Source organism: Triturus cristatus, chromosome 8, assembly GCF_964204655.1.
Source record: "Triturus cristatus chromosome 8, aTriCri1.1, whole genome shotgun sequence".
NCBI lineage: Eukaryota > Metazoa > Chordata > Amphibia > Caudata > Salamandridae > Triturus > Triturus cristatus.
This window is the reverse complement of record NC_140591.1, coordinates 1,126,370,203-1,126,397,543: the sequence shown is the minus strand read 5'-3', so window position 1 is coordinate 1,126,397,543 and position 27,341 is coordinate 1,126,370,203. Positions and strand designations below refer to the sequence as shown.

The window sequence follows — 27,341 nt, the reverse complement described above, 5'->3', positions numbered from 1 at the left end:
CAAGACCGGGCCCAAGTTATATTGATCGCCCCGGATTGGCCAAGAAGGATGTGGTACACAGATCTTCTCCACCTCTCCTCGTGCCCTCCGTTCCGTCTCCCTCTTAGGGCAGACCTCCTCTCGCAATCGGAGGGGCAGGTTCTACACCCCCACCTCCAGAGCTTACACCTTCATGCCTGGAGATTGAACGGGGCAACCTGAATTCTTTTTCTCTCCCGCCTGATGTGGTAGATGTAATTTTGTCTGCCAGACGTCATTCCACCAAATCTATCTATTCCTATAGGTGGTCTAAATTTGTAATCTGGTGTGGAGAGAAGTCAGTTGATCCTTTGAGGGCTCGTTTATCTGACATTCTGCAGTTTGCCCTTTCTCTTGCTCAGCAAGGATTTGCTGTGGCTACTGTTAAGGGATATTTATCGGCTTTGTCGGCTTTCCTTTGCTTGCCAGATCAGCCGTCTGTGACGTCGTCTTCGACCTCATCGGCGTGGACTGCTACAAAAGTTTACGGATGTTGCTGGCGCAGGGGATATTCACAAGGTGAGGAATCCACTGGCAGATGTATCCATCAGAAAAGAATATAGGTAAAGCCTGGCAGAAACAGTGAGCGAGAAAGGTTAACAGTAGAAAAAAGGGGGGCAGCGTGCCGATAAAAGGTTGAAGAGGGTGGATTTGTTCACATCTCAAAGTAGTAAGCTTAGAGATGACTATGTGGTTTGTGAAATTGTATAAAATATATAAGATATACCACAGTTACACGGCAGCGTGCAAGAAGAAGGGTTAACTAATTTCTCACCTCAGAAATATCTGGCTTCGGACACAGTATGTAGGTTATAACGTTTATAAATACAGTTTGAAATTACGGTAAGCATCAAATCGGAAGAGGACACGCAATGTAAAATCTCTAATAGAAATAAAAATGATAACCAAAACGTCCCATGGATGTCAATAAACAAGGTTCAGAACAGCTTGCTCTTATGTGTAATGTAGAAAAAAGAGCTCCTTAGGTCGGACAGTCTAAGTATTAAAAAATATATCCAAAGCCCATGCAATCAAAGATAATAGGCTTTATGAGCATCATAACTCATACATATACACCGGACTCACCTCAAATTAAGGAAGCACCAGGTTCATTATATCAAGTATGTGTAAATGTAAGACCACACGAGTCCAAGGGTAACTCCCTTACTCAGGAGCTTTATAGTAAATGGTTCATGCTGTCGGGTCTGTTAAGAAAGAGTAAACAATCAGGACACCTGTGCAGTATGCCGATAAGGAACAGTAAGCCTACCCATCGTAAGGGGCCACTAAATAGCACAAGCCTAAGTCAACAAAGACCCACTTGAAAGAAACGAGGAGCAATCGCATCAAAGGGTGTACACATGCTGTGCATGTAGTGTCATCTCCAACTATGCATGAACACATAGCATATCGAACGGAGCAGGCACATCGGAGCCCTTAACAATCACGGCACAAATAACAATCCATAGCTCCAGGTGTGAATAACATAAAGGGGAACAGACACCACAGGCCCGTACACATAAGCGTCACTGTGTGAGGTGCCTTTATAGCAATACGATACTGTTCAAGGTGTAAAACTTGATGTCACAGTTTAAGATGGTGATGGAGCGCACAAAATAATGTGTAATACGTGACGCAACAATAGATGACTAAAAAAAAAACACAGGCAGGTCAAGAGTGATAAAAATGCCCACGATAAACATGGAAGCACCCGGAAAGCCTAGTATAACTACTCCACGTAGTGCGGTCTGTGTCAATATAGCGGTTCCAAAAGGGGGCAAATCAAGGGTAATCGGTACTGATGGAGCAGGGGAAATACAAAAACATTTTGTACCCCCTTCGAAGTTTAATGCCCTCATAACTTTAAAAACACTAACTGTTTGAATGCATGAATTAATCAATAAATGCATCTTTAATTAGACACTACACGCAGGAAACTAACTGGCGTTACAGTGGTATTGTTGGGATTACTTTAGTACATACGCAAATCCGTCATATATTTGGCTGCCACGCAATATTGGCATGTACAAATAAAGCAGATTTGCGTTTTTTCACTAAATATTAACACCAGGCAGTTCACAGTTTGACTGTGAAGTAATTAGCTATAAAAACTAAGGTATTCAATACGGTACAGCCATTTCAACATAGCGCTTATTTATCGGCATTATGAATACAGGTCTAGTACGGTCTCTCCTTCATGATGTCGTTTAGGTGAGACAGCTGAGGGTTAGGGTATAATTAGTGAGACGTGCCGCATATAGCATTTTGGCATTGGGGATCCATGGAGCACAGACGCTAGATATTATCGGTGAGTCAAAATAACTAACTAAGCAAACACAATGTCTCGTAATGGGCTAGCTTCATTGGAATGTACTCTCCGTATAAGCATCCAGACTTAAAATTAGAGACAGCTATCGTCATATTTCATCAGCCTGCATAAAATTGGCTTGGTTAATATTGAGGATGCATATAGATACAATTTGTAGAGACTTGCGGTGATTAATATTACATCGGTCAGTCATAAACATTATATGCGGTCTTGATATTGTAGTCGGATTATTTTCGCACTTTCTCATTCCTGGAGCCCGTTTTGAGATGTAGTCTGGTTAGCGGTACACCTATTCGACTAGGTACGACCTATGGCAAGTCTGGGTGCCGCTGGCTTGACGGCATTTTGGGGCGGGCCTCAGGAAAGAGAAAGTACACCGTTGTTCAAGCATCAAAAAGCTATTCATGCACCACCATGAAGAATTATGTATTTTTGGTATCAGCTTAGTAGTTAGGTAAATTAATTCAGAACGTTCATGTCAGCAATAGAACCTATACGTATTGAGATGTGGTACGTTTTACCCAAAAGCATATACGCATGTTGCTGTCAAGATTCATATAAAGAATAATGTTGCTAACAGGTTTTCCACCTTGCGATTTTAAATATCGTTTTTCTCTATCTTGGGCTTTTTCTTTTCTTTTCTTTATCACTTGCAGCATCTCCAAACGCTGGCAATTGATAGAGCTAATTCAACATGATTTAAAATAAATAGATTACATTACTGAACAACTCTACTCAACGTTATCAGGTTAGTGATCATTTTCAAAGAAAAGACATACTATCTAACATCGTGACACAGATGTGGGCATGCTGATTTATGTCCCCTATATATATTTGTTGAACAATCTAGGCATTTTTCGTTTGATGCCGGACGGTACAATTTGACATGGAGTAACCTCTCCATAATAAGAGACAGAATATCAGTAAAGAGGTAATATGAAATATCATTTAAGGTTGTCGTTTAAATTGAGCTAGCACTGTTTGTTAAGTCTGGATAGGTGATAGACTTATTCTTAATAATACTTTTAGTCCCTTCTTCCCACATTGGATATCCGTTTATCCTTTGATGCATTTTGTTGTTATCTAGGCTACAAGTTCCCCTTATATTCTCACTGATTGGGATCCTCGCTAGATGAAATGCAACTAATATAGAGCCATGAAAAGAAGATTTTAAGAAAAGGTAAAACTAGTAGATTAAGCCTACAAGACATTATACTGCAACTCAGAACTTAATAATATATAGAGAAGTTAAAATATTGCCTCTTCTACTTTACTTATACAGTTATTATGTGTCTAAGATAGAGATGAAATATAACATTTTGTGCTTATTTAACCACTGCACAAGGATGGTACGGCACCTTACAAATAAACACGAGTAGGAAACACTCCTTTATCTCATTCACTCAATGTACTGATGTTGGGAAGTTGGGTTCTATCTACTGCTAACACGAACTACTGACACCTGGATGAATCCCAAGTTTAGGTATTGGTCTCTATTATTACACTAACAGCATGTATACCAAGCTTTAGAGAATGCTGGTAATTCATGTTTAAATTTCACGGAGTTGTTATAACAATTTTTGTTGTTTTTGTGTACTGACTCGAGAGAAGAAACCTCTAGATAAGACTTTTACATCAACTGGGTGCCTTGAGTTTTAACTTATATTTTTAATTATTGAAAAAATGTCAATTCTAGACTATAATTATGTTTATATATATTTTTTGTTTAGTAACCACTGACGGAGTCCTGATGAAGGCCTAGCCGAAACGCGTTGTTTTCGTTTTCCAACAAGCCGCCAGTATCTGTATAATTAGTCATTTTTGACACGAGTTTTCAACTTTTGATCAAATTAGTAAATAGAAAAAAAGAAAAAAAGGAAAAGAATAATGTGCATGCAAATTAATTGAAAATGTAAATGTATCTACTGTCAAAGCAAGAGAATATATGTGGTTATTAGAACATTATAAAGTTTGTACAATTCGTTTATCACTCTGTTTACATTATTTTTATATAAAAAATATTTTTCCATGTGAAAAAAAGATATAAGAATATCAATGATAAAATAATAAACTATTTATATTTATTGTGTATCAGCAATTTGTATTTAGATCATATGTATCTTTTGGTAGTCTAGAGTAAACATGTCATTTGAAGGTGAAACACACTGTGCCCTGTGTTCTTGTTTTTCCACACAAGTTATTTCCCTGTTTGGGCTGTGTATCCTAAATTCGGGGGCCCGTTCTTTTTCCAAAACAGTATGCCGATAAGGAACAGCAAGCCTACCCATCGTAGGGGGCCACTAAATAGCACAAGCCTAAGTCTACAAAGACCTAATTGAAAGAAACGAGGAGCAATTGTATCAAAGGGTGTATACATGCTGTGCATGTAGTGTCATCTCCAACTATGCATGAACACATAGCATTTCGAACAGAGCAGGCACATCGGAGCCCTTAACAATCACGGCACAAATAACAATCCATAGCTCCAGGTATGAATAACATAAAGGGGAACAGACACCACAGGCCCGTACACATAAGTGTCACTGTGTGAGGTGCCTTTATATCAATACGATACCGTTCAAGGTGTAAAACTCAATGACAAAAGATCACTAGGTGTCACAGTTTAAGATGTGATGGAGCGCACAGAATAATGTGTAATACATGACACAACAATAGATGACTAAAAAAAAAACACAGGCAGGTCAAGAGTGATAAAAACGCCCACGATAAACATGGAAGCACCCGGAAAGCCTAGTATAACTACTCCACGTAGTGCGGTCTGTGTCGATATAGCGGTTCCAAAAGGGGGCAAATGCAGGGTAATCGGTACTGATGGAGCAGGGGAAATACAAAAACGTTTTGTACCCCCTTCGAAGTTTAATGACCTCATAACTTTAAAAACACTAACTGTTTGAATGCATGAATTAATCAATAAATGCATCTTTAATGAGACACTACACGCGGGAAGCTAACTGGCATTTGCAAAAAATGTATTTATTTACAAATGTGAAATTAAATTAACATACGTTTGTGATTCGTGTAGAAAGTAGAAGTAAATTGCATGTATTTCGTTTGTAGTAAAATATATTGTGGCAAAGAATGCAGATGGTAAGTAAAAAGGGTTTAAATGTCGCTTACGCTAGGTAACACCTAACACGGGTCATTAGAATGGTGGGTGGTAAACAGAAGGGCTTATTTTCTATGTCTAATTTCAGGTATGTTGTTTTCATATTAGTTCCGTTCGGGCCTGCTAGGCCTCGCTGGGAAAATGGCCTCTGTCGAGAGATGTGATTGCGTGCGCAGAATAAAGATGGCCCCCGCGCGTGAGCAGAATGGAAGTTCCAGTCACGAGTGTGTGGCCTATGCCCGGTGTGAGAGATGTCAAGGACAGACTGACCTAAGACAAGAGTTGTGCCAAAATATTCTGCATGAAAGTCTGGGAACGGATGGGAGACTCGAACTCCAGAAGATGAACCAATTTGTGACTATCGAAATATGTTGCAAATATATTAACAAAGTGAAAAAGGACTTGATGAATCACGAGAGTTTTGTATGAATGGATTATTTGTAGAACCGGTTTAGGCAAGGAGGACAATGAGGTGACCATCACCACCCCTCCAATGGACCAATCAGAATGAATGTAGCCCCTAAAAAGGTTCAATTTTGGGTATAGCAAGTTAGTGAAAGGGTATAAAAGAGCTTGTGCTTACAATGATAGGGTTCGGAGCAATTATTCTACATCGAAATATTCAACACGACACTCGTCTGTTGAGACGATTTTTCCTGATGCTGAAAAAACTTTGACAATTTTGGACTTTGCACTTTGATGGGGAAAAGGAACGAGACCGTCGCGGGATTCTATCCTGGGAGGGAATACATCCGAGGAGGTTAGAGGGACAGTCAGTCAGCTTTGGGAACCTATCCTGTGATCTTCGATTCATGTTCTGGTGAATCATTCTCGTCATCGCCCTAAGGCCAAGGGTAATAAGTATTTTCCATTTCTATTTCAAATCTTTATTTAAATGCTTATGAAAATAATGTCTAGAATATTTGTCTAATAAAACTTTACTTATTCAATTTATTCAATGAATCTAGATAACATTACACATAAATTCAAGCTGAGTCTGTGGTTATTAGAATTAATGTTATGATCAATAATTGCCAAAAGGTTTTAATTGTGATTGAGCTGGACTTAATCGCCATCAACTGATTTCTACTAGTTGGTCCATCGACGCAAATAGCGGAGTACCTTGATGTTTAGAACCGACAATTAGAGAGTCAAATGTATATAATGTATATAGTTATTATTTAGGTAAAAATATTAACAAGGTACCCCGTATGTCTTGCAGCTCGTCTACTTATCACTGATCCAGAAAACTGAGTGAGTGTGTGTTTTGGTGTTATGGGCACCATCGATGAACAAATGGTGTAAGGGTTTTTCTGGGGGTGTCATAAGGCAAGGATTTTTATAATAGCCGCGCTGCATCAGTTTTCTTGGTAGCAGAGTTATGGTTTCAATAGGTCAGTTTAAGGGATTATGCATTATTGATTATTAATTTCTATATTTAACACTCCATGTTGAGTTTGTGTCACGTTATATGTAGTCGGAATTTTGAAGCTTCCGGGAAGTAGGAAGTGGATTTGTGTGACAAGAGAAGTCACATGGAATTGTGCACTGTCTGATTTCAATTTGGTGATAACACAGGACTGTGTTATGTTAGGGAAATTCATGTGTGAATTGCTTTGAGTGGAATAGCAACAGGTTTTCTTGTGAAACTCTGGCCTTAATTCTCAGGAGCAGTATAGTCTCCACATGTGTTTTATCCCCAGAGAAACAGGTTTACTTCTTGCTTGAGAGAAGGGTAAGGTAGGGGGAAGTGCTACACTTATCGAACAAAACAGTATTCTTGAATGTTTGAATAAACTATCTCTTTGGTTTAGAGAAACGGACAATGGAAACGTGTTTATGGCGTAAGTAACCAATTTTGTCAAATCAAAGAGTTATAAAATAGTGCCAATAAATTTTGTAAAGGAGGGGTCAGCAGAAGCAGGAGTAGGGCTGACGTCAACAAGAACCGCGCTGGGATTGGTCAGTTGCGGAAGTACGAGGAGCTTTCTGATTGGTGCGTTAGTGTGATTGGTGCTGGAATAGGTCAGTGTGAGAGTGACGTATAGCTTTCCAATTGGTGTGCTAGTGTGATTCGCGCTGGGATAGGGCAGAATAGTCAAGCAGATTAAAGAAGAGTTGTGTGAATTTGCTTCGGCAGATAATTGTGAAATATGGCTTATTATGATGGACGAGAGATAGAGAAACCTTCATGGTTTACGAAATTCAAGAACCTTTTTAAGAAAGATGAAAGGATTGTAACGAGAGAGGGAGAAGTGCTTCCTCCACCGAAAACACCAGCATCTTACATGATGACAAAATATGGTTATCATACCTGTATTTGGTTGGAAAATTGGGCAAAATATACTCAAAATGATGGAGTATTGGCATTTCCAGAAACTGGTTCGTTAAGAACAGCTATACTACAAAATTTGAGGAAAAAAATGATGAAACTTGAAGCGAGACCTAGACTGACTCAGTTTGAAGCCCTAGGTGAATGGGAAGATGAGATGTATGAAAGAGACAGACACAGAGGTACAAGGGATGATAGTTATGTTCATGGAAGAGTATGGGGTTGGAGTCATGAAGACAGGATGCAACGACGGCAGTACGCTAATATGACGGATAGTATGTTTCCGGCTAGAACAGTAGAGGAGGGAACAGGGAAAAAGTGTACAGAGAAAAAGAAGCATACAGTATCAGAGAGGTATGGATATGGAGCCAGTGATAAAGATGATTAATTGCTAGGCGACATATTAAAAAGACCCCCTCCATATCAACAGGTTTCTGCGGTGGTGACACCAAATGCACCGCCAATGGAAACTGTGATTAACCAAAATCTAGAACGATTTTCTGAAATAAATAGTCCATTTAATAGACAGAAAACACCACAGACTGTAGAACCTGATAATCATAATGCATCTGAACTAGCAAGAACAACAAAAGAATTGGCTGAAAAGATAAAAGAATTGACAAAGAATGTAGAAGCTGTAACTGTGCCAGTAACTATAGGTCCAGTGATACCTGTATTTGAAAATCAAAAGATAGATGAACATTCCTTAACAATTCCCTTAAATTCCAGTATGCAAAAAGTACGAGAAAAGGTTTATCCTGAAGTTAGGGAGATGAAAGATTCGGTCAGATTAACTCCACCTATGGATTTGACAATAAATCAGAGTCCAATAAATAAAATTCCTATGGGAGCTGAGTCAGCAACTGAAACATCAGTGAAAAGTGTGAATAGAGTAGATTTAAACACGACCTCTGTTGGTCCAAAGGCGGAAGGATTAAATGAATGGGTCAAGAATTTGCAGAAGAAAGATACAGAACCACAACCTTTGGATGTAGTTCGATAAAAAATAGACATGGAAGAACTGATTCTAGGAATTATAGGTACAGATCGGTTAAAAACATATCAAGATGATGAATTGATGTTTATGTGTAAAAGTATTACATGGAGAGCTAAGAATTTGCATGAAAAAATGGAAAAAAAAGCAAATGAATGAGAGTAGATTTTGCAAAAGAGGATTACAGAAAACATACAGAGTAGACTTTACTGAGAAAGATATAGAAAATTTGAACACTTCAGGGACGGTTAACACAGATAAAAGAACTAATTGTATCACTGAGGAAATGCGGAGACATAGACAAATGGAGAAGTAAATGGATAAGGAGAAAAGAAGATACGGCTGATAAAGCAACTTTAGCTTTCCCAGTAAAAGAAAAGGAACCAACAGTAATAGAATGTCCAATGAGAGAAATTCCAGCAGGAGGTTATGTACATGTCCCATGGTCCAGACAGGATATATTTTCATTTACAAATGATTTTCCAAGATTGAGATAAAAGCCTGTAGAATGGTATACACAAGTGGAAAGGTTTGTAAAGGTTTCAAAGGTATTGTGGGAAGATTTGGATGGATTGTTTGAGATTGTTGTACCTGCTGATTTGTGGACAGAATGTAAAGTCCCTATTCATTGGCCAAAGGAAGAATATCCTAGAGACGCAAAAACAGGAGCTCCAGGTCCAGAAGTAATGAGAAAATATGAGCAAGTAATCACATTTCTGAAAAATAAGATTCCTCCAAGAGAAACAGATTGGGTAAAGATCGATAGAACAACTTAGGAACCTAAGGAGTCTGTGCATGCTTATTATGAAAGGTTGCTTCTAGTTTTTAAACAGTACAGTGGGTATGAGAGTTTGAGTGAAAAAGACATGAGTCACTTTGTTTATCGATTTGTGTATGGTCTGAGACCCGCGATAAGTGAAATGATTAAGCAGCATATGTTGTGTTGGCAGTCTAGTACAGTGGATGAGGTACTAAGGTATGCAAAATATTGTAGTGATGACATTGAAGCCAGACAACGTAAGCTCAAAGAAAAGGCAATGTGGGCACAGGTGAAGGTTGCAGAACAGCAAGAAGCCCAGATAATTAACCAGCTGCTGTTTCACAGTATTGGCTACGACCGGATGGAAATTAATCGGATGAAAGTTTATGACGGTGCCTAGGAGAGGGAAATGAGTGTGTGCGTGGCGCCATTCTAGAGGTAGATAAGTCAGGTCCATTTGTGGACGGAAAAGTGAATGGTGTAAATGTTACTTTCCTTGTGGACACTGGTGCTACCCGTTCTACTGTAAGATCAGTTGAAATTCCAAACCTTCCTCTCCAAGGAGAATTCATCCAAGTCGTAGGTGTCTCCAACAGACAAATTAAAGCCCCTCTTACTAAACCAGTAGAGGTGGAAATTGGTCCCTTTAAAGATATGCACAGTTTTGTAGTGTGCAATTGCAGTTCTGTAAATTTGCTTGGACGTGATATCCATTGAAAAATGAACTGCACCATCTACTGTACCCCAGATGGTATTGCTTTCTAGACATCAGATGATGATGTTCTGTATGACTATGACAGCACTTGAACCAGAAAATTGTGATACATTTCCTGTGTTTGATGCAGAGAAAATCCCTACTGAACTGAAAGAAAAAGGGAAGACTGATGTATGGGATTTGACGGGTGAAGATATAGTTCTAATGAAAGGAATTTATCCTGTAAAAATTACTCTAAAAGAGGAAGCAATTTACCCGAATACTCCACAGTACAAATTAACGCCAGAAATTATTGAAGGAATAACACCAGTGATTGATAAGATGATTGAACAAGGGATTCTGAGAGAAATAATGAGTAGCCCATGTAATTTACCTATAATGGGATTGAAAAAGCCTAATGGAACCTTAAGGATAGTACAGGATATGATAAAGGAGAATAAAATTGTTGTTCCCTGTTGTCCAATTGTACCAAACCCTGCTGTAATACTGTATCAAATTATGCATGATGCAGAATGGTACACAGTTATTGATTTGTGCCATGCATTCTTTTCAATTCCATTTCACCCTGATAGCCAGCCATTATTTGCCTTCCAGTTTGGTGAGCGTATTTTGGCATGGTGCCGAATACCTCAAGGGTATACTGAAAGTCCTTCCATTTTCAATCAGATTTTGAAGAAATCTCTAGAAAGTTTGAAAAAGCCTGAGAAATCTGTTATGGTCCAATATATTGATGACCTATTGGTAGCATCAAGGACCAAGGAGGCATGTATTACTGACACAATTGCATTATTGAATCATTTGGCCGAAGGAGGACATACGGTGTCCCTATCTAAATTGCAGCTCTGTCAACAAGAAGTGCAGTATTTAGGTCATTATATTGAAAAAGGGATGAGAAAAGTCACAACAGAAAGAATCAGGATTATCAAAGGAATGAGAGCCCCAATGACACAGAGAGAGGTGAGAATGTTTCTCGGAATGGTTGGCTACTACCGACAGTGGATAAATAGATTTTCATTGATTGCAAAACCTTTACAGTGATTAACAAAGTGATATAAAAGATCCAATTGTGTTGAATGAGGAAGAGATGGAAGCTTTCGAGCAACTGAGAAACAGGTTGTGTGAAGCCCCAGCATTGGGAATGCCAGATTATGAGAAAGAATTTGAGTGAAAGAGACGGATATGCACTTTCAGTACTAGTACAAAGGCATGGAAGAATGAGATGGCCGATAGCATATTTTTCAGCTGTTTTGGACCCAGTAGCAAAAGCATTGCCTGGATGTCTAAAAGCAGTAGCAGTCACTTGTGTGAGTCTGGAACAGAGTGAAGGCATTGTAATGGGATATCCCTTAAAGGTATATGTCCCACATTCAGTTGAACTCCTTCTGACCAGAACAAAGACCCAATTCATGACACATAGTCGATTAACCAGATATGAGAAGGTGATTCTGGGTGCAGGCAATGTAACGATTGTGAGATGCATAAGTGTGAATCCTTCGACTTTATTGCCTGATGCAGTAAATGCAGAGGTCAAAGATGACGTTGATCACAATTGCTTGGATGTACTTGAATTCTGCACATAGCCCCGCCCTGACATCAGAGATGAACCTCTAGAAGAATCAGATTATGTGATGTTTGTGGATGGATCATGTTTGAGAACAAAAGAAGGAATTTTAAGTGCTGCGTATGCTGTATGTACGGTGGCAGGCATAATGGAAGCATCCTGTTTGAGAGGAATACGTTCAGCCCAAGTTGCTGAGCTCATTGTTCTGATTTGAGCTTGTAAACTGGGAAGGAATTTCCAAATTACTGTGATCACGGATAGCCAGTATGGCTTCGGAGTGGTACATGATTTTGGATAGATCTGGTCCCAGAGGGGATTCATGACTTCTTCAGGATCTCCAATTAGGAATGGGAGTTTGTGAAAATGTTGCTTGAGGCGATACAGCTGCCTAAACAGATTGCAGTGGTAAAGTGTGCTGCACACAAGAATGGTGATGACTACATTACAGAGGGCAATAGATTTGCTGCCGAAATAGATCAATATTGTGCCAGACATACGACCTCAATGAACAAGTTTCATGTCCTTTAATGTTTACTAACACAGTTGAAACGTGGGAAGAAGTGAGACAATTGCAGGAAGAAGCAAATGATGAGGAAAAAGACATTTGGATAAAATCAGGCTGTAGACAAAGAGAGGAAGATGGAGTTTGGGTTTACAGCGATGAAAGACCAGTTATGCCTGATAGCATAATCTCTAACATGGCACAGATGTACCATGGACAGGCACGCATAGGTAGAGATGCAATGATCAGACTTTTTAAACAGACTTGGTACAACCCAAAATTTAGGGTTATAGCTGAAAGTCTTTGTCAAAGATGTCTTATATGTCAACAGTTAAATCATGGAAGGAAAACAGTAGTGAGTTTGGGAACAATAGGACAAGAAGGAGGTCCTTTTACCAGAATGCAACTAGATTTCATTGAAATGACCCAGAGTAACAGACTGAGGTATGTCTTGGTGGTTGTCTGTTTGTTTTGTCGTTGGGTGGAAGCATATCCGACAAGAAGGAATGATGGAGTTACTGTAGCAAAACTCCTACTGAGAGAATTCATTCATAGATATGGTTTTCCAGTAGCAATAGAAACAGATAGAGGAAGTAATTTCCAAAATGAAATTATCCAGCTGATATGTGAAGCATTAGACATTCAACAAAAGCTGCATTGTGCCTACAGACCAGAGGCTTCTGGGATGGTTGAGCAAGTAAATGGCACAATCAACTATAGGCTAGGGAAAATGTGTCTAGCCACAGGACTCAAATGGCCAGATGCCCTACCTCTTGTGCTCATGAGCATGAGGAGCTTACCAGACAGAAAAACAGGTTTGAGTCCTCATGAAATAATAATGGGACGAGTAATGAGACAAGCATTCGTACCTGTCAACAAACTGCTGACTATAACTGATGATCTTATTCTGGACTATTGCAAAGGATTGGCTGATGTGGTGCATTCTGTGTTTCATCAGGTTGGACCGGATGCGATCACTCTTGAGAGAAACCCAGCTCATGATCTGAGTCCGGGAGATTGGGTTCGCATAAAAGTCCACAGAAGAAGAAATTGCTTGGTTCCTCGCTGGGATAAACCACGTCAAGTGATCTTGGTGACTACCACAGCAGTTGTGAAAAATTGGATTCATGCCAGTCATACAATCAAAGTTCCAGATCCTGGAGATCGACCTGTAAGTCGACATCTGGAAATATCAGACACCAGTTCAGCATCTGAAACAGAATCTGAAGCAGTCAGAATTCCAGATCCTGAAGATCGACCTATAAGTCGACATCTGGAAATATCAGACACCAGTTTGACATCTGAAGCACAATTTGAATTTGGTGAAAACCAAACTGAGGACATTGAAAACCAAACTGAGAACATTGAAAAGCAAACAGAGGATTTTGAAAGACAGACAATTGATATTGAAATAGGAGAGACAGAAATAATTCACAGTGATGTCGAACAACCAAGCACAAGTTTTGAGGAAATCCCTTCGGAAGTAATTGAAACAACAGAAGAAAATCTAAAATCAGACAAAGAATCAGAGATCATAAAGTTCAAAGTTAAAGAAAGTGAAGTGAGATCTGAAACAGAATCGAAAGAAAGTGAAGAAGAAATAAGACAAAGGAGAGGACCAAGAAAGAGAGCTTGGAAAGTGGAACGAGAAGAAACAGAGACTGGGCTAAAAAGGCCAAGAAAAGGAGACAATTGGCTCAATGAAAGTAAAAGACTGAGACATAAAATAGTGAATTTAAAAAAAGACAAGGAAGAACAGGTGAATGAAATAACGAGTCAAAGAAATCAAATACATTTGAATACAGGACATTTGCAGAGACCGAAAAGAGTAAAAAGACCAAATTTGAAATACAAATCATCTGAATGGACTTACATAGCAAAGCCTGACATCGAAGAGGTGGATAGCAGCCAAGAGAACTCAAACGAAAATTGTAAACAGGAGGGTGAAAATGAGCTGTGCCCATCCTGAAGAGACTGAAGAATCCAGAATAAAGACAAACTGATGAAATCAAAGAAATCTTTGAAGGGCAGTTGGTTCGAAGGCCATATATTTTGGAGTGTGAAGAGATACATTTTTCTGTACATATCATAGATTATAGTTTGCCATGGCAGAGAATGAAAATAGAAGATCTAGGTGTAGTTTTATACATAGATGATGTAGAATGTGTATTTACTGTACAGGTTTACTGATGCTTATTTGGTTCATTTTAGTAATAGTTATTCCACTTAGATTAACTGCAGAAAATACGTCTGATATGAACAATAAAACAAATAGTGATAAGGCACATAACACCAAGGATACTGCAACACTGATAGATAATACTGAGTTTCATAGAGACAGGTCAATAAATGATTTTTCTAAGAATGTTTTTACAAAGCTTTTATATGAATATGTAGAGACAATGGATGTTAGGGATTGTTATGTCTGCATGCAGTTACCTGCGTCTGTGACAGAGGGTGTAACATATCATCACCTTCCCTTGACGTATGGAATAACTTGTAGTGTGTTGGCTAGTTTATTTTATAAGACAGGCAAATTAGAATATTATTATACTGATATGGATAATGTTTTTGCTAAAGTTTCTGTAGTTTCTGAACTAAACAAGGTGAAGCCTGGTAACGTTTTTGGAGAATTTTTCTTAGAAACAAAAGAATTAACATTAGAATACGCATTCAGACACAACCTTACTTGTAGATTAAGGATACCTACCAAACCCACACATTTCTGAAACTAGAGACCCAGGGGAGTCCAGAGAGGTATGGCTTGCTTGGATCCAGCAACGTTTCCCTACACAGAATCGGCAGCAAACCTCATATTTTGATGAAAAAAATCACACTTTTCTCAAATTTCTGTGTGGGAAAGTTCTAGAATCTACATGGATCCGCAAATTTTCTACCACCCAGCATTTCCCCAGGTCTCCCAATAAAAATGATACCTCACACGTGTGGGTGAGTCAAGGACCCGCGACAGGCAAGGGCCCAAGACATATTGAGGAGACATCAAAATGACCTATTACAAAACAACCTGGTTTTGCAAGGGGGGGTCACCTGGGTTTTTGGCCCCGGGCTCGGCGGCCATCTTAGGAAACTACCAAACCCACACATTTCTAAAAACTAGACACCCGGGGTAGTCCAGCGATGTATGGCTTGCGTGGGTCCCCCAACGTTTTCCTACCCAGAATCCCCTGCAAACCTCAAATTTAGCTGAAAAAAATCACTTTTTACTCAAATTTCTGTCTGGGAAAGTTCTGGAATCTACGTGGATCCCACAACTAATCAGAGTTATATCTCAGATAACACTCTCCAACCCCCTGCTGACCAACCATTCACCCCTCCCCCACAATATGCTTTGCCCAACAAACAACTAGCGTAACTGACCCTCAGTCAAGGACTCTGAACCCCCTCCCTTTGCCAGCGCCCAATAGGCGGCCTCCTGATTCATGCTATGCTCTTTCACACCTCTTGTCTTTTCCCACCCAAAGGGACAACATAGGTAACTCCTTTACCAATAGCCAATCTCCCGGCGACAAGCTATCTCCGTGCCGGGACCACCCCGATCAGGACAGCCCAATCCCTGACTCCCCCTCCCCCTACACTCTGGAGAGACTGGCCAAGCTGGAAAGCCTGATAGAAACGGTAATTCTGGACCTCAAATAAATCCTAATGATACTCATCGCTCCCTAGGCGCCTATCCAACGCCCACACCCTACATCCACACTTACCAACACCAAAATCTCAGCTCCTCCCAAGGCTCAATGGCACAACTGGAACACAACCCCACTCTTGAACAAAACACAGAGACCTAAAAGAACAAGAGCCGCAATGTCCACGAAAGAGGCGATAGAGCTTGCCATCTCCTATTGTACTGACTCCACTGTCACCCCAAGCTCCAAGATCCAGGTCATCACTGGACTTGGAAGAGACCCCCCCCCCCCCCACTAGAACCTCAAGACCTCCAGCCTTCCTCATCAATATCCTCAGGGCCCCTCCTGAAAAGAAACTCAATAACAATAGGAAGACCAACTGCATGCTCATAAATTGCAGATCGGCCACCAAGCATGCCACAGAACTGGCTGAAACGATCCTTACCCATGACATTGACATTGCGTTCATCACTGAGACTTGGCTGAATGAGCTCTCTTCCCCAAACTTCGACATGCTTGTGCCCCCAGGCTTCTCAATCATCAATACAGACAGAAAAAAACAGCGAGGAGGGGGTATCGTTATCATACACAAGAGCAACATCTCCGTAATGGAAAGGGACTCCTTCAAATACAACACGTTTGAATACTTAACAGACACCTTTAAGACAGGGGACAACAAACCACTACACTTACATCTCCTTTACCAGCCGCCAGGCAACAACACCTCATTTGGAGAACACCTATCCGACTTGATAACTCACTGCTCACTTCAGGATTACAACAACATTATACTAGGTCACCTCAATCTGCACTGGGAGGATGAACACAACACATTGATCCAATCCCTGACCGAACTGTTACTCAACAACAACCTTACCCAACATTGCAGAGAACAAACCCATAACAGAGGTTCAATACTAGATGCCATTATTGCTCAAGTAGACGCAGTCTCCATGGACCGCATCATGCCTGTCGACTGGTCAGACCACCATTTCATTATATTCCACTTCAACCAAACAACCCCACGTCTGCCCAGCACTAAGGAACCCCCCCACTGGACAAGAAATCTAAGACAGATTCCACTTGCTGACCTGGAAGAAAGGGCTAGTTCACTCCTTTCCTCCCACAGAAGCGACCTCTCCACAAAAGAACTCACCTCACATTACAACACAACTATGACTTCCATTCTGGACCAAATAGCTCCCATGAAACAAAAAAGAGACAGGAACATTCCATCCAGATCTTGGTTTAACACAGACCTAAACTCTGAAGGAAGGCAATTAAGAACTACATTGAGCTCTCCCTGGACGGTCATCACAGCCCCCCCAACACAAGCTCTAGCCCGAGAACAGAAGATATCACACCCAAGCACACCCAAACATCTGTAATTCCTTCAACCGAATCTCCGAGTCAGAGATCATCAAAATGATTTCCAGTTCCAAACCCTCAGCAAACTTTGCGGACCCCATCTCTGCCCAAGTGGCCAAAGAGCTCAACCTCACCCTAGCCCCGCTCTGGACCAGGATTATTAACAACTCTCTGAGAACTGGAATCATGCCTGATTGTCTAAAAATTGGACAAGTCACGCCATTACTCAAAAAACAGGCTCTGACACAAGCGATCTTAATAACTTCAGACCCGTCTTCAATTTCACATTCCGCGTTAAAATCTTGGAAAGATGTGTCCTCCATCAACTTACTCAACACTTGGACAACACCAACCTCCCTGAACCCCACCAATCAGGTTTCAGAAAAGGGTGCAGCACTGAGACAGCGATACTGAATGTGATAGATGATGTACACAAATCACTCGATACGGATCATTGTTGTTTACTCATACTCCTGGACCTATCGGCAGCCTTCGATACGGTTGAACACAGACTACTCACTAAGGTACTCCAAGAAAGAGTCGTGCAGAAGATGTAGTCTTACAGTGGTTCTCCTCATTCCTGCAGAACCGCACCCAACGAATAAAAATCAAAAACCACGTCTGACCTAATCCCCATCAGCAGGGGTGTCCCCCAAGGATCAGTTCTCTCCCCACAACTATTCAACATATACATGGAACCCCTCACCACCCTACTTAAAAAAAAACCCATCCCCTTCCACCTCTATGTGGACGATACACAGATCTATCTTGAAACCTCCTCCATCGATGACATTCAGAGACTAAACGACACTCTAAGAGAAGTCCAACGCTGGCTATCCCTCAATCACCTGAAACTCAACCAGGATAAAACTGAAATCCTCCTCATTTCCAACAAGGAGCAGAACCCCCAAATAACAGAATGGCTAGAAGCCAATGATGCTCTCAGCTGCAACCTCACCCTCGCCGATTCCGTAAAGTCGCTGGGAATTACTCTGGACCCAAAATTAGACATGACGAAACACATCAAGATCACCGCAAAGAGCGCCTTAGTAAACCTAAAACTTCTCAATAAAAATAAAACCCTTCATCCCTCCCAACGACCTCAAACAAGTCACTCCATCCCTAGTGCTGTCCAGACTAGACTACGGGAACGCAACATTCACAGGAACAGCAAAGTCTCACCTTGCTCCCCTCAGATCAACTCTGAATGCGGCAGCCAGAATGGTCACCGGAGTCAAGAAATACAAAAACATCTCCCCAGCTCTCAGAGACCTAAAATGGCTCCCAATCGAAATGCGTGCCAATTTCAGAACTGCCTGTCTCACGCACAAAGCCCTGCACACTGGAAAACCTGCATACCTGGCCTCCAAACTCAAGAAGGCAGGCCAAGCAAGGTCCCTTAGGAGCACAAACACTCTACTCCTCATTCCTCCGAAAACTCGCAAACAAAAAACCCTATCTCGATCCATCTCAGGAAATGCGCCCAGAATATGGAACTCCATCCCAGTCCCTATCAGGACTACCTCCTCCTTAAAATTCAAAAGGCAGCTCAAAGACTTCTTCCTCAACGGATCTCTCCCAAATGGATAGCTGTCGACCAAGCTTAGAACCTTGACCACTACGACTCCACGTTCACGAGTCAATGTATATACCATCGTTATATTGTTGTGAATTCTATGCTACCAAATTTTGTAAAGCGCCCTGTGGTATTCTGGAGTCCCTGACAGGAAGATAAATCGAAAAAAAACGCCGGAATCAAAAAGGTGCAATTGCTCGGACTCTTTATTTGAAAGTCTGGTAGGATAGGGATTGTTTTCCGGTGTGTTCTGGATGGGACTTGGCCGAACAATCAGAGAGATAACTAAATCAACAAAAAAAGAAACAGTCACTGTCCGTGGGATCTTCCTTGCTCTGGGTCATCCGTAAGGTAGAGGGATCTTGGCCTTCTGTGTTCGTGGTCATCAAAACGGAGGCGCGCGGTAGGTGAGGGAGGGGAGGAAAAGAAGACAAGAAAACAGACCTGAGTCAATGCCGATATGTCTATGTTTTAAATCTGTGCTACCATCACCGAAGGCAGGTGCGGGGAAGGGAGTGTGGGAATCCAGTAGGGTCTCACCCTTGTTCTAGTGCCCTACCTCCCTTCACAACCTCCCCACCAACCCCACCCAAAAGGTCCCCGAAGAGACACTTGCCTTGAGCCACGGCCCGTCCCCCGGACCGTGGCCCTGGGACCCAGGGCGTCTTCTCCTCCCTTCAGCCCACCGGTATTGGTCGCCTTAAATATCTCGTTCTCTCGCCTGGTTTCGCCGTCTTCCACGATGCTCTTTTGTTCTTCCGTCTCTCCTTCGTTTTGAACTCCTCCCGTTCGCCGCTCTCCTCCTTCCTTCCTTCCGCCTTCTTCGCTGTCCTCTGGATATGCCGCTCTCCTTTCTCCGGTCTCGCACCGTCCCAGCTCCTTTGCAGGACGTTTTAAGCGTCCCGCGTCTCCTTCCGTTCGTGACTCCTCCCCCCTGGCCGAGTCCAAGGCTAGTCCGCTTCCCACTTCTGGAGTGGATTGCAGCGGCCCGGTTACGATCCGCTTCCGGTCCTCTCCGCTCTCCTTCTTACACGCGCCAATACTTTTGACTTGTCATGAATCAATGCTTATACTACTGCCATACTATGTAACCTCTCCGCTGCTAATGTTGTAAAGCGCTCCGATACCTTCAGGTCTTGCCATCGCTATAAATAACTCTTAAATAAATAAATAAATACATTTTGCAATGGGTTCACCTGGGTTTTTGGCCCTGGGCTCGGCGGCCATCTTGGGAAACTACCAAACCCACATATTTCTGAAAACTAGACACCCGGTGGAGTCCAGCAAGGTATGGCTTGCGTGGATCCCCCAATGTTTCCCTACCCAGAATGCCCTGCAAACCTCAAATTTAGCTGAAAAAACACATTTTCCACACATTTTTGGGTGGAATCACCGTGCCGGAACAAATGTCCTACCCCTCAGTCTCCTGAGTAAAATGATACCTCACTTGTGTGAGTGGGGCAAGGACCTGTGACTGGGAAGAGCCCAAAACATAGGGATTTAGGGTATAGCACCGACAATTCTAAGTGCTACATTTTAAAACAAATTAGATTTTAGCCAATTCTGCATTGGACATCCACACAAGTAAGGTATCATTTTACTCGGGACACTAAGGAGAATGCTGTGGGGTAGGACATTTGTGCCGGCACGGTGATTCCACACAAACATGTTTGGAAAATGTGTTTTTTTCAGCTAAATTTGAGGTTTGCAGGGGATTCTGGTTAGGGACACATTGGGTGATCCACGCAAGCCATACCTCATTGGACTCCCCAGGGTGTCTAGTTTTCCAAAATGTGTGAGTTTGGTAGGTTTCCCTAGATGGCGGCGAGCCCGGGGCCAAAGAACCAGGTGCCCCCCCCCCCCAAAACCAGGTAGTTTTGTTGAAAGCAATTTTTAAGTCTCCAAAAGCACGATTTGGGCTATTTCCTGTTGCAGCCACTATGCCTACCCACACAAGTGAGGTACCATTTTTATCGGGAGACCTGGGGGAACGCTGGGTGGTAGGACATTTGTGTCATACTGGTGATCCTACAACTTCCCCACACAGAAATGTGAGGAAAAAATAGATTTTTTTCAACAAAACTTTAGGTTTGCAGGGGATTCTGAGTAGGGAAATGTTGGGGGACCCACACAAGCCATACCTTGGTGGACTCCCCCCGGGTGTCTAGTGTTCAGAAATGTTTGGGTTTGGTAGGTTTCCCTAGATGGCCACCGAGCCCGGGACCAAAAACCCAGGTGACCTCCCCCCTTGCCAAACCAGGTTGTTTTGTGATAGGTCATTTTGATGTCTCCCAATACATTTTTGGCCCTTGCCTGTCTCCAGTACTTGACCCACCCACACAAGTGAGGTACCATTTTTATCGGGAGACCTGGGGAAATGCTGTGTAGAAGGAAATTTGTTGAACCACGCAGATTCCAGAACTTTCCCACACAGAAATTTGAGAAATAAGTGATTTTTTCAGCTAAATTTGAGAGCCAGACAAGTCACCCCATCCTGGTTTCCCCTGGGTGTCTAGTTTTCAAAAATGTATTTTTCCCTAGGTGCTGGCAGAGTTAGGGTTCAAAATCAACAGCTAGGCACTTTGCAAAAAAAAGGGGTCCGTTTTCACTGTGAAAATGTGGTGTGCCTATGTTGCATTTTGGGCCGTTTCCTGTCACGGGCACTAGGCCTACCCACACAAGTGAGGTACCATTTTTCTCGAAAGACTTTGGGGAACGCAGGATGGGTGGAATTTTGTGGATCCATGCAGATTCCAGAACTTTCCACCACAGAAATGTGAGGAAAATGTGTTTTTGTGGACAAATCTTTAGGTTTGCAGGGGATTCTGAGTAACAGAACCTGATGAAAGCCAGTCAAGTCACCCCATCCTGGATTCCCCTGAGTGTCGAGTTTTTAAAAATGTATAGGTTTGCTAGGTTTCCTTCGGTGCTGGCAGAGTTAGGGTTCAAAATCTACAGCTAGGCACTTTGCAAAAAAGTGTCTGTTTTCATCATGAAAATGTGGTGTGTCCATGTTGCGTTTTGGGCCGTTTCCTGTCACGGACACTAGGCCTACCCACAAAAGTGAGGTACCATTTTTCTCTGAATACTTTGGGAAATGCAGGGTGGGTGTAATTTTGTGGATCCACGCAGATTCCAGAACTTTCCACCACAGAAATGTGAGGCAAATGTGTTTTTTGGACAAATGTTTAGGTTTGCAAGGAATTCTGGGTAACAGAACGTGGTGAGAGCCAGTCAAGTCACCCCATCCTAGATTTCCCTGGGTGTCTAGTTTTGTAAAATGTATAGGTTTGCTAGGTTTCCCTAGGTGCAGGCAGAGCTAGGGCTCAAAATGTACAGCTAGGCACTTTGCAAAAAAAGGGTCCGTTTACTCTGTGAAAATGTGGTGTGTCCACGTTGTGTTTTGGGCTGTTTCCTCTCGTGGGAACTAGGCCTACCCACACAAGTGAGGTACCATTTTTCTCGAAAGACTTTGGGTAACGTGGGGTGGATGGAATGTTTAGGTTTGCTAGGTTTCCTTAGGTGCTGGCAGAGTTAGGGTTCAAAATCTACAGCTAGGCACTTTGCAAAAAAAGGGTCAGTTTTCACGGTGAAAATGTGGTGTGTCCACGTTGCGTTTTGGGCCGTTTCGTGTTACGGGCACCAGGCCTACCCACACAAGTAAGGTACCATTTTTCTCGGAAGACTTGGGGGAACGCGAGGTGGGTGGAATTTTGTGAATCGTCGCAGATTCCAGAACTTTCCACCACAGAAAATGTTTTTTTTTTTTTACAAATGTTTAAGTTTGCAAGGGATTCTGGGTAATAGAACGTGGTGGGAGCCAGTCAAGTCACCCCATCCTGGATTTCCCTGGGTGTCTAGTTTTAAAAAATGTATAGGTTTGCTAGGTTTCCCTAGGTGCCGGTAGAGCCAGGGTTGAAAATCTACAACAAGGCACTTTGCAAAAAAAAGGGTCAGTTTTCACTGTAAAAATAAAGTGTGTCCATATTGCGTTTTGAGCCGTTTCCTGTCGCTGGCACTAGGTCTACCCACACAAGTGAGGTACCATTTTTATCGGGAGACTTAGGGTAACACAGAATTGTAGAGCAACTGTTATTACCTATTGACTTTTGATGCATTTCTGCCTTTCAAATGAAAGACAAAGTGTAAAAAAGAAGTCATTTTGAAAAATGACCTATAATTCTCATGCTAGTATGCGTACTCACAATTTCGGAAATGTGCAAATATCTACTGTTTCTAAACTCTATATTTTGTTCCAAATTTAGAAATGCATAGGTGTCTCTCATATCAATTTTTCCATGTATATATTTTCCCAAATTAATTGCTATATACCCGGTACATAATAAAAAACTATTGCAAGACGCTGCTCAGTTATTGGCTCTGAGATCGTCGGGTTCTTGGTGAACCTACAAGTCCTATATATCCCCACAACCAGAAAGGTCCAGCAGATGTAATGGTATATTGCTTTCAAACAGTTGTCATAATTACAAGAAGTTACAGGTGAAAATGTTGACATAAATGGCTGTTTTTTTCAACTAATTTTCAATTTTTCCTATATTCAATGGTCGGTTTCTATAAAGAAACCTCGAAGGATCTACACATATGACCCCTTGCTGAATTCAGAATTTTGTCTACTTTTCTAAAATGTATAGCTTTCCAGGATCCATTATTGCTTTCATACCCTTTTCTACCATTAACTGGAAGGAGGTTGAAAGCACAAAAAATAGCAAAAATAGGCTATGTCCCAGAAAAATGCCCAAACTGTGTAAAATATTTTTGTTTTCTGACAAAAGTCTGCTTGTCTCTGAAAGCTGAGAAGATGGTGATTTCAGCACCACAACCCCTTTTTTGATACCATTTGCAGGGAAAAAAACAGACGCTTTCATCTGTAGCCCTTTTTTCCCATTTAAAAAAAACCAAAAACAAAATGTAGCGAACTACCTCAAATAGCCAAAAAAATGTTTAGCACAGGGGAAGGGGGAGGCCTGTCAGCGAAGGGGTTAAAAACGTACTATTACCTGCCGCCCAAGCCATTCGTATAGCTTTGGGGGTCTGGAATAGTCCGAAGTGTCACACTTGCATGTGAGTGACGGTTAGCCGTTGTGTTGTTACTGTTATTGGCAGCATGGCAGGGGCAATGTTTGATGCAAGTTGAAGTGGTATCCTGAGAGAACCCTGGCACCAATTTTTATACAAATTAAGCACAGCCGGCCACGCCTCAGAGCTGGGTCATATTCTTCTTTAGGATAACTGTGGTATGGTGACCAGACAGCCCGATTTCCCCGGACAGTCCCGGTTTTCAAAGGACTGTCCTGGCGTCCCAACGCTTTCCTTAATTAGGTTGAGCATTCAAAACCTCTTGTATATACTTTAGTATATACTTATATGTGTATGTACTTTGTAGGCTCTGTAGATCAGCCCTAGGTCTTGTCTGCTTCTGCTTAGGGACTTTTTGTCTGTTTAACTGCCTCTATTTAACTGTTTTGATAGAAAACGACCAGCAGAGGTCAGTAAAATATCAGAATTGCTTTCTGCTGAGGGACTTTCTTTTTTTTATTTTTCTGGGAACTGCCTCTATTTACCTTTCCTGATAGAAAACAACCAGCAGAGGTCAGTAAAATACCAGTCACTTTAGCATTCTCTACATTCCAGTCCATAGACATTGTCCTCCACGACAGGCGCGCCACGTCCAAGGGCTTCAGCCCCCTCCGCCCCCCTGTCGCGTGGGTCAGCCCGGGCTGAGACAGTTTTCTGGGCACACACACAGCCGCACACGAGTACTTCACAGGTCTTTAAAAGACCCTTTACTTGCTAACAAGGCTTTGTTGGTTTTCACCCCTTCTTAGAGCCCCTGCTTCTCCACTCTGACTATCGCTGGAAGAATTAGCCCCCCACGAAATCTTTAGTATACCCCTCCCGAAATGTGGCTCTAGTTGCGCCTCTGTTCCACGAGCACCCGTAGACAATAATATTTTTTTCAAATCTTGTATTTTCAGTGATATGACCACCGAAGGCCCTGATTTTATATTAAATACAGAGCTTTGGTCTATACCATTTCCCGCTGAAAGGCAATATTTCTCTCCATGTGTTCCCATACCTGGCGTGTCACGCAGTTCGGTGCTTACTTTCCCTTCATGTTAAAGAACAGTAGATGTTTCAGTACCCAAAATAATGTGCTGCATAGCTAAATAAATTTAAGGTCCCAAAGGCGAGACCAATTGCACTGCAAATGCTTGTTTTAGACTTGATTGTACCTCCTGGAGGAGGGATAGCAGCTCATCGGCCTTCTCCGCCATCCCTTCTCTGTTGTCGCCTTCAGGATCCTGTTCCGATTCTGTGTGCTTCGTAAGTCTCTTATTTTCAAATGGGAGTTTAGATTGTTTAGTATCTGTTTTCCCCATAGTTAGTGAGGGGTGTAGATTTGTGTTCACAAGACCCAGGCACCTTAGCACGGTAATTGGGCTTTGCTACAGCACCAGGCAGCACCAGCACTAGAGTGCAGCTGCCCACACATCTCTCTGATAAGCTAGGCACATGTGGGTACTCCAGAATAGTCCCTGGAGGTTGGGTCTGGTTCTGAGCCAGCACCCAGGGTGTCCGAATGGTGCTTTCAAGGGCCTTTGACATGTACCACCTTCGGATGGTAATAGTGGTATTTACTGATCTAATCCTTGGAGCCCACACATATCGATGGGGCATAGCCAGGGCAGGGTGTCCACCAGCTTGGCAAAGTAGTCAACAAGACAACGGCAGAAGAAAGATATGGGAGCCACACCCCAGGTGCCCAATGTAGCACCAATTTGACTTAGGCGGCGTTCCAACCACGCATGCTAATGTATGCGGGCAGAAAAGCCTGTTGAGCTCTGACCCCCCACGCTATGGCCACCAGCCACACAATCACCGGCTCCACTCCAGGTCAGGCCGCTACATCTGTTGTGTGCAGATTTAGATTCTGTATATGGGTTTCCCGATTTATGGCCTTATATAGGTACAATTGACATTGCCCTTATATGAACATAGAAATCAGGCCCTTATTTAGACATTGTCAGTACAAACCAAATACAGGCATGGCCACCTACATCCGTCCATCCACGTCACAATGACTTCTTGGAAAACCAGACCTTTAAGCCTGTAGGAATTTCCCTCAGCTTGAATACTGATTTCTCCAAGAACTCATTAAGTATGCATGAACATCTATTCCTTAGGGGGTTCATTCATGACGTTCCTCTGGCCGACTTTTACGTCAATACTTTCACTCCTAGACACCTTCAAGGTATAAATATACTAGCACTTGCCTTGAAAAATTGCGGTTCCCGGAGGATTCGATTCAACCCAGACTACGCGGTTTGCCACAGCAAGTTCGGAAGGAGATCGAGTTCCAGCCTGTTGCACTGACCTGACGCTGCCATCCTCCTCGCAGAGAATCCAGCTCCAGTGCTCTCTGACTTCCCTTGTGGGGGGTTAGACTATCGAGTCCAGAAAAGAGATTCCAACCTCTCTCATTCTCAGGTATGGAGCTGGCTAGAACTTAGAGAAACTTTTGGCAACTCTTGGCTAAACTAAAATATAGCTAGCTATACTTTAGAAACAGCACCTACTTCAAACCTCGTACTGCACTTAGGTTAGGTACACTGGGGTAGAACAATTTAGAAGCATCAGATGAGTATCACATTTTAGCATTATGTTATTTATGTATGTATTTTGATTAATATATGTCATAGCTACAAACCATGCTATTGCAGTATTTTTTTATCTTACTGCTAACCTCGTACATATTGTACATCGCAGTCTGTCTTACGATTGCAGCAATTCATATCTCTTGCATGAGAAATAAGGCTGTTCAATAAACCCTTTTATTGAAACGCCCGTCTCTCTATTTCTGTGCAACTCTGTAGAAACGAAGCATGCACGATTGACTGAGTGAAACTGTTATCTATTGTTTCCACGATTCTGAGACTGTTCAGATTCTAAAAGGAAACAAAGTTGTCATGTTTATGCGATTGTCAGAGACTAATCCCTTCTTGTATATTCGAGAAGTTTCTAGTGACCTCTGAGTTAGATGGCACACACAAGTAATTAAGTTTAATATACTCGATAGAGACATACTGACCTTAGTCCTATGTCAAATCTATAGTGTATGTTATTCCAATGCGCGGAGCCTATCAGGGATGTAGGAACTATACTACACATCCTGGCTGGCAACACAGGCAGCCGATTGCACAGTCTCACTCACCTTCTGGCTTCTTGGTTCTCCGTCGACAGTGCGGAAGCGATCGGCCACTCCACCAATCTCAATGGCTGGGACAGGCTCGCAGCTCGAGCATCAACAGCTCCCAGCCGGCAGCCAGTGGTCACGGACCAGCGGCACAGACCTCTGCTCGACTCTGGATTATGATCGGCCCACAGCACATCCAA

The 27,341-nt window shown here is 42.1% G+C and overlaps 1 protein-coding gene across 1 annotated transcript in view; it reads right to left on the bottom strand.

The window, feature by feature from the left end:
* Window positions 1-27,341, bottom strand: part of RFX8 (regulatory factor X8) — an 816,960-nt gene that overhangs the window by 258,515 nt on the left and 531,104 nt on the right. The gene's annotated exons all lie outside the window — the stretch shown is intronic.